Here is a 14216-nt window from a genome sequence, read left to right as displayed (position 1 = left end):
CACCCAGAACGTCAGCCTGTCTGCAGTAAGTGAAGACAGACCACTGGTAAGCCTTACCAGCTTTCTCACTCTTACAGGTCTCTCTCTGGTCCTTTGGTCTCTGGCTTTCCTGATGGAGCCACACGATGTTCACTTTCTTCTGATTGAGATTCCGTGTTCTTTCACTGTACTTCCTCTTATTACATATCTTCATTTCCTTTTTCCATTTGTTTTACTACATGTGTGCAAAAAGTCTCCTGAGACGTTACCCTGGCTTCTTAGCACTTGTGGCCAGACGTTTAATGAAGATGGGGAGCTTAGGACTCCCCACTGGACTGCCAGCTTCAACTGTGTGTTTAAAGATACATGAAATCCTGTGGTGCCTAGGCAACCCTTTCTTACATCTATCCAGATGGGAAAAAAACACAACCCTCACCTCAAAGGGATTAAAAGATAATTTACTCTAGGGTCAAATTTGGGTCCCCATGGCCTAGCAACATGGATATGTTACCCCAAATTCTATGTTCCAGTATGGAAGCAGTTTTAGGAAAGTCTATAGTTTTACAAAACAAAGAATAGAAAGTCATTATCCTCTGATATACCCATTGGTGGGCAAGCGCACGCACATACACACACACACACACACACACACACACACACACACACACACACACCACACGGGGGGGGGGGGGGGGGAAATAGTTCAACTTTTCCTTGCTTCTAAGGTATAAGCTGAGTGTTTAGAACAATAGTCCCTTCAGGAATTCTGTTTAATTTCCTTAGAAGGTGCATCATGTTCCTAGTTAGCTTCAGCTGTCAAATTGATACCAATCTAGAACCTCTTGGGAAAAGGGAACCTCAACTAAAGAACTGCCCAGATAAGAATGGCCTTTGGCCATGTCTATGAGGCACTTTCACAATTGCTAATTGATATAGGAGAGCCCAATACACTGACTGAGGTGCTAGCCCTTAGCAGGTAAACCGAGGCTGTGTTTAAAAAACAATAGATGAGCAAGCCTGAGGGAGCAAGCCTGTAACTAGTCTTCCTTCACGCTCATGTTTCAGTTCCTGCTTCTCAGTTCCTGTTTGAGTTCCTGCTGTGACTTCCCTCCATGATGAAGCGTGAGAGGGAAGTGAAAGCCAAATAAACCATTTCCTCCCCACCCCCAAATTGGTGTTGGTCTGAACAGAGGAAGAGAAGCAAGCCAGGGCGATCAGGAAAGTGTCTTCTTTGATGATAAAAATGCTGTCTGAGGAGAACTGCCTCCTAGATGCTTTCCTGGAAGGACATGATGTCTGGACACGATTTCAACATCTTATGACCATGATAGACTGCCAAGGGTATCCCAGGGAAGACAGCCAGTCTAAAACTGTGACCTGAATTTTTCCTCTGGCTTATAGGTTTGTGGTGTGGTTATGTGTTTCCATGCATTTGTGTGTGCATGCGTGGTGTGTGTGTGTGTGTGTGTGTGTGTGTGTACTGTAGTGTAGGAGGGTCCCTCTTAGGTAAGTCATCTTTATTTTGGTATTCCTACTAATACAGCTACAAACATTGATATTTTTAAAGTCAAAACTTTTTTAACAAGATGTGTACAGTGAGTACTACCGACATCTACTTCCTAGCTTTCCATACTTACCTCAGTTCACTAGAATCAGCTGTATGTGCACAGTCCCATAAGTATTCTCCCATGAGAAATCCAGGAAAAACGCCAATCCCAGGGGGCATTTTTAAAAAGGCCTTCTCATGTCTAGACTCTTGGCAGCACTTGGCATTAACGTTTAGTGTGATCTTATAATCTTCTCTGTACATCTCTTTAATGTCATCCCTCAGGGCTCCAGTCTGCAGCTTTTTACTCTTTTCACTACATACTTTGCAAAGTTAATGATTAATACACAAAATAAGCTTGGACCCCAGCAGCTTGCCAGGAGCCATACAGTTTGTAAACCACTTTTAGAAATCAATACAAATAACTATTAACTTCAGGTGAGACTTAGGTTTCTGTTTTCATTGTACCGTAGAGCTGTCTTGGTAGGAAGCAATGGCTCTGGCAAGACATTTACTAGCCTGAGGCCGCACATCAGACCTATGAAATCAGAATTTCTGGAGATAACACTCAAACATCAGTATTGTTAAAAGTTCCCCAAATGCTTCTGATTTGTGGCCAAAATCGAGAGTCACTGACTAAAGCTGGCCTCTTGCTGACTGCAGATCCCCAGGTCATCCTCTGGCAAGGTGCTAGCATAAACGTTTAAGTTAACAGACGGAATCATGGTGAACCCTACTTATCTTGGACCATTTTCATGTCAACGTGACATATACTGGAGTCTTCTGAGAAGAGAGAATCTCAGTTGAAAAGAAAGCCTCCATAAGATCTGGCTGTAGGTAAGCCTGTAGGACATTTACTTAATTAGTGATTGATGTGGGAGGGCCCAGCCCAATGTGGGTGCCACCACCTCTCAGTTATAATTCAGGCTAAGCAAGCCAGGAAGCAGCATTCTTACATGGCCTCTGCATCAGCTCCTGCCTCCAGGTTCCTGCCCAGATTGATTTTCTGCCCCAACTTCTTTTGATGGTGAATTATGAAGTGGAATCCAAGAAAAATAAGCCCTATCCATACCAAGGAAAGTTATGCTTTTGATCGTGCTATTATATCACAATAACAGAAACCGTAAGATGGTACCTTTCTCTTACTTAGTTGACAAGAGTCTTTTTTTCAGTGCTAATATTAGGTAAGTGCTCAATTCCTTTTCTGTATCTCTAGTGACCTAATTTTTATTTTTGTGAAACTATCAAATACTAATTACCCCATAGAATTTTGTGAAAATTTAAAAAAGAACCTACCTGCATATAGTTAACACTGTAAATTATGCAAATGATGTGTGCATCTAGTAAAATAAGCCTATGTCCACTATAACAAGATGGAGAACATTTCATTTAGTGTTATAGGGGAAACATAAACACAGTGCAAAATTATTAAGTTTTAGGTCTAAATATCAAAAAAATGAGCTCAAGATGAACTATAGGAGGATTTCTGGGGGTTAGATACAAGCCAGCATTTCTCTGAAGCTTGTGAAATCATTTCCCATCTGCCAAAAAAGAGTCATTTCTCTTACCTGGCAGAAAGGACATGTGATTGTCGGTGGTGCCTATCAGCCTACCAAAGTCCATGCTGGCCTCCAGGCCCCCTCAGTGTCACATAAGTACCTATTAAGCATTTCAAAGTCCACATTAACACCCTGGTCCATTCCTCCCCACAGCTACTCATCTTCCTTATAATCCACATGATGTGTCCATGCATTTCTCTCTACTCCCACTGTGACTATCCCCTCTTCTCCACACCCCCTCCCTTCTCTGCCTGCCCTCTCTCCCCCCCTTCTCTACTCCTTTCCTCCCCCCTTTCTCTCCTCTCTCTCTCTCTCTCTCTCTCTCTCTCTCTCTCTCTCTCTCTCTCTCTCTCTCCCAACTCTCCAGATGCCTCTGTATATTTTCTCTCCCTTACAATAAAAACCTTCCCCCAATAATGAAGTGGTCATGCTGGCAGTTTCTTTACTGTACCCCCTCACACACAAGTCATGCATGCATATTCTGACATAGCAAAAACACGTTTAGTCTGTGCTATTTGTTCATGGCATAGAGCTCCCAAATGCCTCCAAATTCCAGGTCCATATAAGGCCTTCTGTTCTAAGCAGCTGTCTCCCAGTGGGGGCATAGGTAGCATCAGGATGAGGGCTGGTCACCAGAAAAACACCTGGTCGTGGTTACAAGTGTGCAACTCCGAGGAGGAAGTAGTAAAAGATCACACTTGCATGACGAAGCCTCCATAAAAGCCCTAAAAGAAGTTCTGCATCAAGGCTAGCATGTGCCCAGCATAGCTGTTCGCCCAGCTCCACAGAGGCAGGCGTTCTGCATTCTCGCCCCTTCCAGACTTCACACTAAGTATGTCTTCTTCATGAAGCCATTCATCTGTGTCACATCACATGCCCCATCTGTAGTCAAGGGCGAAAGTACTGAGAAACTGAAACTGAAGTGAAGACAAGGGGGGTTCTCAAAGTCATTCCAAGAAGAGAAACAAACAGGGTGAAAGAAAAACTCAGAATTTAACATCTATCAGTAAAAGTTACCCTGGGTCGGGGAGGAACAAGTGACCACATGAAATCTGTCCTCTTTTAAATTTTTTATCATTGTGTTTTGGTGGTGGTGGTGGTGTGTTTTGGTTTTTTGAGACAGGTTCTTATATGGCCCAGGCTGGCTCTAAACTCACCATGTAGTTGAAGGTGAACTTGAGTTTCTGGTTCCCCTGCCTCCACCTCCCTAGCTAGAATTGCAAGCATGGGCGTCCACTCCCAGAGTTATGTGGTGGCACTAGGGATAAAGCCCAGGACTTCATGAACGCTAGACAAAGACTCTCCCAACTGAGCTACGACTCCAGCCGACCGCAGGTAATCTTGACTGGTGACTGAACTGTGTCAAACAGCAGGAAGGATTTTGGCAGGATCACACTCAAAGCAGTTGTGAAGAAGCGAATGCTCTGCCCTGCTCTGATGCTGGTGTGGAAGGGTGCAAGGAATTCACACCTGGAGAAGTGCCTGAGGTTTGCTGAACTGCTCTTTCTCACCAACCTGCTGTGTCTCCCCACAAAGCAACACTGTCTCAGAGTGTTTCTGCACTGATTAAGACTTACACAGCCTCACTCAGTGGACCCCAAGAAATAAAATAATAGAATGCAGTCTAGGAGAACTGAATGACAGACACAGTAAGTATAGAAATTGAAGAACCTGTGCACACACCTTCTGCGTGCCCCTGACAGGCAGGCGGGCAGGGCCTGGGAGCCTCCTGATAACCTTGCAAGTAAGGCAACTACTTTTGGAAAAAACAACTCCGTCATTTGTATTGGTTTTCAATGCTAGTAGTCAAGCCTGTCACATGCTAGCCAAGTGCTCTACCAGCAGCTCAGTAGCTAGGAGATTCCAATCTGCTTTGCCCTGCAAGGCTCTGGTTGGGTGAGAGTTTCCTTCTCTGTAAGAAGAAAGGTTATAGATTAACTGGCCAGATCTAAAGTGTGCTGCCGTGCCATGAGAATAGAGGGACTACTTTTTTGATAATGTGTATGGTACAGAGGGTATGACAAACCCTTTCTCCAGCATCTGCAAACATGGGCATCTTAGAAAACAGCAGCACATGTAACAAGGCTAAAGTTCAGTGGTCCTCTGTGAACTATACTTCAGACTCTACTGGAGCTGCTGTTTCTCTCTGAAGCAGATGGACAGTAAGAACTACAATCCTGAACAGCTCTCAGAGTAAGGAAAGCCCCCTCTCTCCCAGGGCAGTTGTGCGAATTAAGTCAAATGTAGAAGGTAAGCTGTGGTTTTATACTCTGAATTGCTAGTCACCAGAACAGCCACAATGGGCGAAAAGTAATTTTTTATTTTTTTGAATGACTGGGTTAGTCAGCATTATTTCTGACAATGCACATAAAATCCACATGCACTAATTACAGTGTCAAATGCTGAAGTTTGCATAGAAAAGCTAAATTTTTTAAAATGTGTTCACTGAAGCCAGTCCTTTTGTCAGCCATATTGGAAAGACACAGCCCTGTACTATGTCAGCAATATGTCACTCCTAGGACATGTCACTTGGGGTAATGTAGGTCCTGGACTATGCTACAGAAAAGTTTCAGGACTAGTCAGAGTAAAGCAACTTAAACATGGGCATTGACACACATACACACACACACACACACACACAAAAGGAAGGACACAGCCAAGGCCTCTTGTGTAGGCCTCTTGTGAAGGGTGTAGGCTTCTTGTTCAGAGAATGGAATTTTAAAGTTGAAAATTAAGCAAACTAAAATGGCGAGTTTTGTAATTGCGATTGTAAGGTTGTTTTTGTGAGGCATGTTGTTTACATTTAAGGATGAGAGAAGAAGGCATATACATCAAACACAAGGCCCAAACCATTCTGGGTCTAAGTGAGCAGGATTCATCTAATATTTGGGAAAGAGGACATTGCCATCTTGGCTTTATCAATTGTCTTCAAGGTCTTTTTACTCTTAGCCTCTGGGAAAAGCAACTTGTATCTCTTAGGTTGAAGGACTTTCTCCTCTTTCTATCCTGTCCTACTATCAGCTATGGCCAAATAGGCTCTTGAGCAGACCAATTAGAGAAACTCCCTTCCCCTCCTCCCTCCTCCCTCCCCCCTTCCTCTCTCCTGCACTCTGTGTTGAGGGGTGTTTAAAGTCACTTTCAAAAGCAATTTCCCCATTACAATTTGATGCTTTGTACTGAAGCACAGCACGACACAGCGAAGCCCAAACCTGACAGCCTTGCTGTAAGCAACTGTCCCTTCCCACATAGTCACTCTCTAAACAGACACAACAATGGAGCAGTCCCAAGTCTTTTCTTAGAATAACGCCACCAGCCTATTTTTAGGATGACATGGGAATACAATCTTGTTGCTTAAAAACCAACGTTCATAGTGAAATATAAATGAATATGAAGAATAAATGGTACTGCTTACCATATTGTCATGTTCAACTGGGTCAAAATGCACAGAATAAGTGTCTGCACAGTGCTCAGCTCTAAGTGGGACATCTGCATCACATCTCCTGCCCCTAAGGCTCGAAGGGAGAGGTGGAGAGACTAAGGAAAACTACTGCAGAGTCTTCTAAGCATGACAGGCTGCTACACTCACAAACACAGCATCTGCGGCTGCCTGCAGATGACCCAGTGGGCAATGTAGCTCAATGATTTTGTAAGTGTAGAGATACAACAAAGTAGTACCTGGGAAGTTGGCTCTGTGGGTACTCAAACACGAGGACCTGAGTTCTGATTCTTAGCATCCATATAAAAAGTAAGTTGTGTGTGGCGTGAAATACTTATAATCTCATTGAGGAGGCAGAGGCAGGAAGGAGTTTCCTTGGATTTCATTGGCCATGCCACCCAGTCTAGCTAATGAACTCCAGGTTTAGTGAAAGATCCTGCTCCAAAACTTAAAGTGGAGGGATATGACTTTCTCACGTACTCTGGTGCCTCACATTTGACCATGTCCCCTGGAGGGGGAGACCTGGTGGCACTCAGAGGAAGGACAGCAGGTTACCAAGAAAGAGACTTGATACCCTATGAGCATATACAGGGAGAGGTAATCCCCCTCAGGAACAGTCATAGGGGAGGGGAATAAGGGGAAAAAGGGAGGGAGGGAAGAATGAGAGGATACAAAGGATGGGATAACCATTGAGATGTAACAAGAATAAATTAATAAAAAAAATAATTCAGTTGAAAAAAACTTAAAGTGAAGAGCAATAGTGGAAGACACCTGCTATTCTGGCCTCCATACTTGCACATACAGATGCATAAACACAAACACATACATGCACAAGCATACACACATGCACAGATAAATACAGAAAAGTAAAACAAAGAAACCCAGAGTAAAAACTCAGTATTTTGCCTTCGTTACTAATGACTTCTTGGATAAGGGTAAATAAAGCATAAGACAGGTTCAAGGCCAATTTGTTCCCTCTTAAGAACCACCTTTGAGAGGCTTTTAATTCTTTTTTTAAAAACATTTTTAAAAGATTTATTTATTATGTATACAGTATACACCTGCAGGCCAGAAGAGGGCACCAGATCTCATTCTAGATGGTTGTGAGCCATAGTGTGGTTGCTGGGAACTGAACTCAGGACCTCTGGAAGAGCAGACAGTGCTCGTAACCTCTGAACCATCTCTCCAGCCCCTGAGAAGCATTTAATTCTTAAGGATGATATGAAGGTTGGAAAGTAAAACATAAAGATAGCTTAGTGGTTAATGTAGACCTGTAGTTCCTTGTGCTCACACATGAGCACTAGGGAGACCAGGAGTGTCAAACATGTGCTATCATCTCTCCAAAGGGAGAGATGTATAACCTGTTTTCCACCCAGAAGGCTCTGAGCAAAAGTAGTTAATAGCCTGGTGACTTCTGCCCTATCTGTGTGGCCAGTACATACCAGGTCCACCTCTATCTTGTTCAACTCTGTCAGTGCGGTCATCACAAGCACTGTTACCTTGAACCTGCTTTCTCAGCTAATCTGCAGAACCTATCTTTCTGGAAGGCAGCACTTGTACTCGACAAGAGTTTTGTTGCAGGATATTTGATCACACTGTGATACCTGAGAGTATGTTGTTCACTGGAAAAACAGGTTTCTAATTGTGGTGTGGCTCAGCCCTAAGCACGCACCTTTAATCCAAGAGCTTTCTGTTTGAATAGTATAAACAGGACTAAAGTCAACCAGAGATCAGGAGGCAGAACAAGCAACCAGTGGTCAGGGAGTGAACACAGGAAAGAACCACAGAGAGTAAGAGGAAGTCAGGAAGATGAATAGAGAGATGCAAAGAAAGTGGAAGAGAGGGAAATCCAGTTGAGGGGTTTTTTGACACAGCATGGGAAAGGGTCTTCTTTTGGGATGTTGGCTGAGTAGGAAGGTCAGCTGGGTGCTTTCTCTGCCTGAGCTAGCAGGCTTTCACCCCAGCATCTGGCTCCTGAGTCTGAAATTTGGTTAAAAACAACAGAGTTTCAATACAGTCATGTCTTAAGCTTTGTTGTACACATGATATGAAGTGGACTGTCACCAGGAAACTTTCTGTCCAATTTGTCTGTGCTTAAATATGCCTAAAATAAAGTCCCCAATGTCAGACTCTTGAACTTTGAACCAGCACCAGAAACTAAGTTGTATGGAACCAGCAACTTCCTTCTTGCCTTTCAAGGACTGACACTCTGCTGGCTGTGGTGTTTGCAGAACCTCTACCCGAACCCACCCCACATACACAGGTTAAGGGCATGTACTACTTTTGCAGAAGAGAATTTAGTTCTCAGCACCCATATCAGGTACAACAGGTTACAATTACCTGTAACTCCACCTCCTGTGGAGCTGAGTCCCTCTTCTGACTTCTACAGGAGCAACCCTCCTACACACACACATACACACACACACACACACACACACACACACACACACACACACACACAATCTTAAAAGAAACTATCTTCTAATTTGTCCAACGGCATAAAATTTTTTTTCTTAAGTTATTTGTCTTCTGAGCAGTGAAAATATTAGCACCACTCCCTGTGCCCCTACAGTGAGAGCAAACATCTGTTCCTGAGCTTTATTCAGAGAAAAGGTATTAGCGCTGAGAATACAGGTGGGGAGAAACCCCATCTTTACTACCCAGCAGGCTGTTTTCTCATCCTATTCTTAAGACCCACATGAGCACCATCTCTAAATCTCTAAAGTAAACAACTTCTACCAACAGGTCTGCTGACAAAAGACCTGCCATCCCAGACCTGTGATTGTGGCTGTGAGAGGAAATGTACTGACAGGGTAGAAGTTGCAATGGAAGAATGCTTGCCTACCCTATGTGCAACCTTGAGTTCAATCTCCAGTCCGTCTAGCCCTCCCAATAAAGGGGTTCTGCAGTGGGAGAGAAAGACTGGCCTCAGTTCTAATGCATTATGATGTAGGGATTTAGAGCAAAGGAGCAGAATGGAGCTCCGTGAATTGAAATTCCCCAAGTAGTATTATCAGGAGTCAATAGATTAAACAGCTACAAACTGGGATAGATTCTTGCTGAGGAGAGACCAAGGTGCTCAGACATTACCCAGGTTTGGCAGAGAGACCCAACCAGTGAGGAGCTTAGATATCTAAGGTTGAAGATTTTTAAACTAGGAAGCAGAATTTTTCGTTAGAATTCAGTTTTACAAAGAAATACACAGATGGATGTGGGAGAAAGTTCACGAGCCTGAGTAAAGTTTTGTGAAACATCAAAACTTTGTTAACAGTGATAGATGGACTATTTAAATCCTCCCAGAATTCATATGGTAAAGATGCAATCCCAAGTGTGATTCTATTTGAAAAGGTGGCCTTTAGGTCGATTGACTCATGATGGCGGACCCTTCTTGAGATTATCTCTCTGCCATGGAGGATACAGCAAAGCAGCCATCTATTGAGCTAGGAAGGGGCCCTCACTAGAGTCTAATCCTGCTGCCACCCTGATTACAGGTTTCAGCCTCCAGAACTGTGAGGAAGATGTTCATGTGGCTGAATATACAACAAGAAGGAGCAAACCAGCTCCATATATCAGTACACCAACAAAGATGACTCTCACAGGCCTAACAGGCAGCAATAGCAACCCAACAGGGCACAAATTTGGTGGATTTGGTGCTGGATACCTCAGTGCCCAGTCTGAATCTCCTCAGGCCCCACACGAGCCCAACTTCCAGTGAGTTTCTGTTGCTAAATCCTGTGCAAGTGCTCAAGGGAAAGTTAGAGGTGCTGGAGACTACAGATGAAGAGGGAGAGAGAGCCTGTAGCTTCTTCCCCACTTGGGCTGCATGACTCTAAGGCTTAGGTTCTACTTTGCCTCTCAGAACCGCTTGATGTGGCGTAGCCACCCCCTGTGGCACCTTCTTTGATATCTACCCTGTTCTTGGCCTGTCCTTTCTTATCTCTGTTCCCTACTCTCCTCCAAGATTACTGTGACTCATTAACACAAATGAACCACTTGCAATAGAACGCCCCTCCAGAGGCTCTAAAGCCAGGCCTCTGCATGTGTAAGATGTGCAAAACATAAGAAGACTGGCAACATACTATAAAGAGGAGACGGATAGCTCAAGGCCACAGAAGCGAGAGCTAGACTGTCTGGATTTACATCTAAGGGCTGTAGGGTTTTGAGTTGGTCACCTAACCTTTCTGAGCCTTATTTCCTCACCTACTGAGTAGGGATTATAATAATACTATTTGCCTCATGCGATCGTTGTAAAGCTTGGGGTTAACATATGTGAAGGACTTAGATTGTGCTCCCACAAGAGAAGGGCAGCCCCCTGCTGTGGCAGCGAGGCTATTGCTGTAGAGGATACCTACGTCATATACAATGGCATACGCACACTGCACATGCAATCTCACCACAAGTGAACCATTAGCACAACAGTTCAAATTGTGGTCAATTCAGGAAGTGGAGGAATGGGCCAGACCCAGGGAGGAACATAGGAGAATCTCAAAGACATTACTTATATTCTATTTTTTAAATCCTACTTATAAATTTAAGAAGTATATTGTTTTGTTGGTATGTTTCATAATCAATACAAGTTATACATTTGTACACACAAACATTTCACAATTTTTGTAAGTCTGGGGGGAAAATGAAGTCTCCATTTGAGTACTTTCAACTGTGCGAGCACTTTGCTAGAGTGCTCTGCTCTCCGCTCTCCTCTGCCTCAGCTATAGTTGGCCTCCCAACCCCAGGAGGCCCTGGCCTCCCTACCCTGCTGTGATGGATGACTCCCTAGGGAAAGCATTAATTAGGACACTTGTCTCCTAATTTCCTTGGAGCCACAGTTCCTTGGAACCCAAATCTTGGCACATTTTCATAGGATGTTGGCAACCTTGGGCTGTTGACGTTAACAATCTTGTACCTTAAAATCTGCACAACACTTAACAACATTAGTATTCATTTATTTATTTATAAGAGAAAATGATAGCTTGTGGAAAACATATATTCATACCACCGTTTTGCCATAGACACAGCTATCCTAGTGCATTTTCTTATGATCCATTCCCCCTCTTACCTTGAGGGTACTCATCTCCACCTCCTCCACCGACTGCCTAAGGTTTTCAGTGCTTCTACTCCTTATTCGGGGCACTGAGACGGATAGAGTCCACTGTGCCGTGTGAGGGCAGGGATTTCTGATAGCAAGATTAAGACTAGCTACTCTGGGATAGAGGTCCATTTCAAGTCCATTTACCCATGCTTGCAAACAGGCCTCCCCTTTCTCCCCAATGGCAGACCCTCAGGATAGTGTGCCTTAGCTAACTAGAATTGCGCTGCCCTCTCATATACTTTATCCATCACAAGAACCTTGGTTTTCTTTCAGGATTGTCTTAAGGGTGCGTTAATTTAGCATGATGAAGTCAGTGAGAAGCTGATGACTAAAATTTTAAGAATGGACACTAGACGGGATACAATAGTGCGTGGCATTTACCAGCAGTATTTTTTCATGACATTTTGTTCCCAGTGTGTTTGTATACAGCAGTGCATATGATATTTACCGACTGAGACAACACTGCAATTCATGCCCATGTGTAGAGCTGCACCAGTGGGAGCCAGCTGATCTTTGACCTCTTATGGATGGGTTAAGTTGTAATGTAACATTTTTATTTTTTAAATAAAGTCAGGTCAAGGGTTTCAATGACTGAGGGCCAGTGAGTGAGATCACTCAGTGGGTAACTGCCCGCTTCTATGCCTGGTATTGAGTTCAATCCCCGGGACCTGGGCAATGGAAGGAGAGCATTGACTCCCACAAGGGTTCTCTGACTTCTACATGGGCATTTTGTCACATTACTGTGTGTATGTGTGTGTGTGTGTGTACTGTATTAATATACATAATATGATATGTAATATGTATTACAATAAATAAATTTTCCTGAATTCTCTTTATACCTGCCACCCACCACAGCCTCCTTCCTTGACTGTCCTGCTGCCATCCCCACTTTCCATTCCCCCTTTGTTGTGTACCCACACCCACACTTATAAACACACATACAACACTGTGAGGATCTGTGTATGGGAGAAACCGTAGTTGCTGAGTTACCCTGCTTAATATATTTTGCATATCTATCTATTTCTTTTGCAAATGTCATTAAAATTTTTACAGCGAGATAAATTTCAATTGCGTATGTATACCACGTCTTCATTGTCCAACTTGTCTACTGTCAGATACCTAAGCTGGTTCCATTTTCTTACTATAATAAAATAAACATGAATACAAGCCCTTTGGGCATATGTTCAGGAGATATATCCGGGTCATAAGGTAATCCTAATTTTAATGTTTTTAGGACACTTTATACTGGTTTCCATGGATGTAGTAGATCAGACTCCTAGCCATCTGTAAGGGTTCCTCTTTCTCCACATCCTTACCAGCATTTGTTATCTCTTTTCTTAATGATAGCATTTGACTGGGGTGAGATAGAGTCTCAAAGTATTTTTAAGTTGCATTTTTTTCTGGTGGCTAAGAATGTTGAACATTTTAAAAGTATTTAATTGACTATTACATTTCTTCGTTTGTTGACCATTGTCTGTTAACCATTCTTGTCTGTTAACCATTATAATTTTTGAATTTTCTTTAAGTGTTTCTCAGCCATTTGATATTCCTCTGTTGAGAATTGTCTGTTTAGCTCTGAACCCCATTTCTTAGTTGGGTTATTTGGTTTGGTAGTGTTTAATTTCTTGAGTTCTTTATAGATTTTGGATATTAGTTCTTTGTCAGATGTAGGGTTGGTGAAGATCTTTTCCCAGTCTGTAGGCTGTCTCTTTGCTCTGTTGACAGTGTCTTCAAATCAAAATGACTCTGAGATTCCATCTTACACCCATCACAATGGCTAAGATCAAAAATTCAAGTGACAGCACATGCTGGCAAGGATGTAGAGAAAGGGAAACACTCCTTCATTGCTGGTGGGAGGGAAAACTTGTACAACCACTTTGGAAATCTAGCATTTTCTCAGAAAATTAGGAATAGGGCTACCTCACGACACAGCTATTCCACTCCTTGTAATATACCTGAAGGATATTCTACCACACAACAAGGACATTGCTCAACTATGTTCATAGCAGCCTTATTCATAATATCCAGAATCTGGAAACAACCTAGATGTCCCTCAGTCGAAGAAGGATAAAAAAAAAAAACCTGTGGTACATTTACACAATGGAATACTACTCAGCTATTAAAACCAAGGAAATCTTGAAATTTGCAGGAAATGGATGGAGCTAGAAAAGATCATTCTGAGAGAGGGAGAGAGGTAACACAGACCCAGAAAGATACACATGGTATATACTCACTTATAATTGGACACTAGCCCAATATGATGTCCTCTGAGAGTCTTCACTTAGTGGGGGATTGGGGCAGACGCTGGGACTTCCTATTGGAACTCCAGCCGAGAGACATATGGGAGAATGAGGAAGTAGAAGGATCCAGAGGATCCTGGAACTCTACAAGAAGACCATCAAGGCTGGCAGATCTGGATCCAGTAGGGCCTGCACAAACTACTGTACCACCCAAGGACAATGCATGCAATAAGCCTGGACCCCCTATTCAGATCTGGCCAATGGACAGTGCATTCTCTACAGCTGCACAGTTGTGTGGAGAGCAGGGATTGGCTCTGACATGAACTCTAGTGCCCCTGATTTGATCGCTTCCCCTTAGTGGGAAGGC

The sequence above is a fragment of the Acomys minous genome, assembly GCF_964271855.1.
Source record: "Acomys minous genome assembly, chromosome: 6".
NCBI classification, from domain to species: domain Eukaryota; kingdom Metazoa; phylum Chordata; class Mammalia; order Rodentia; family Muridae; genus Acomys; species Acomys minous.
The sequence above is the reverse complement of the archived record's forward strand: the minus strand, read 5'-3'. Positions refer to the sequence as shown.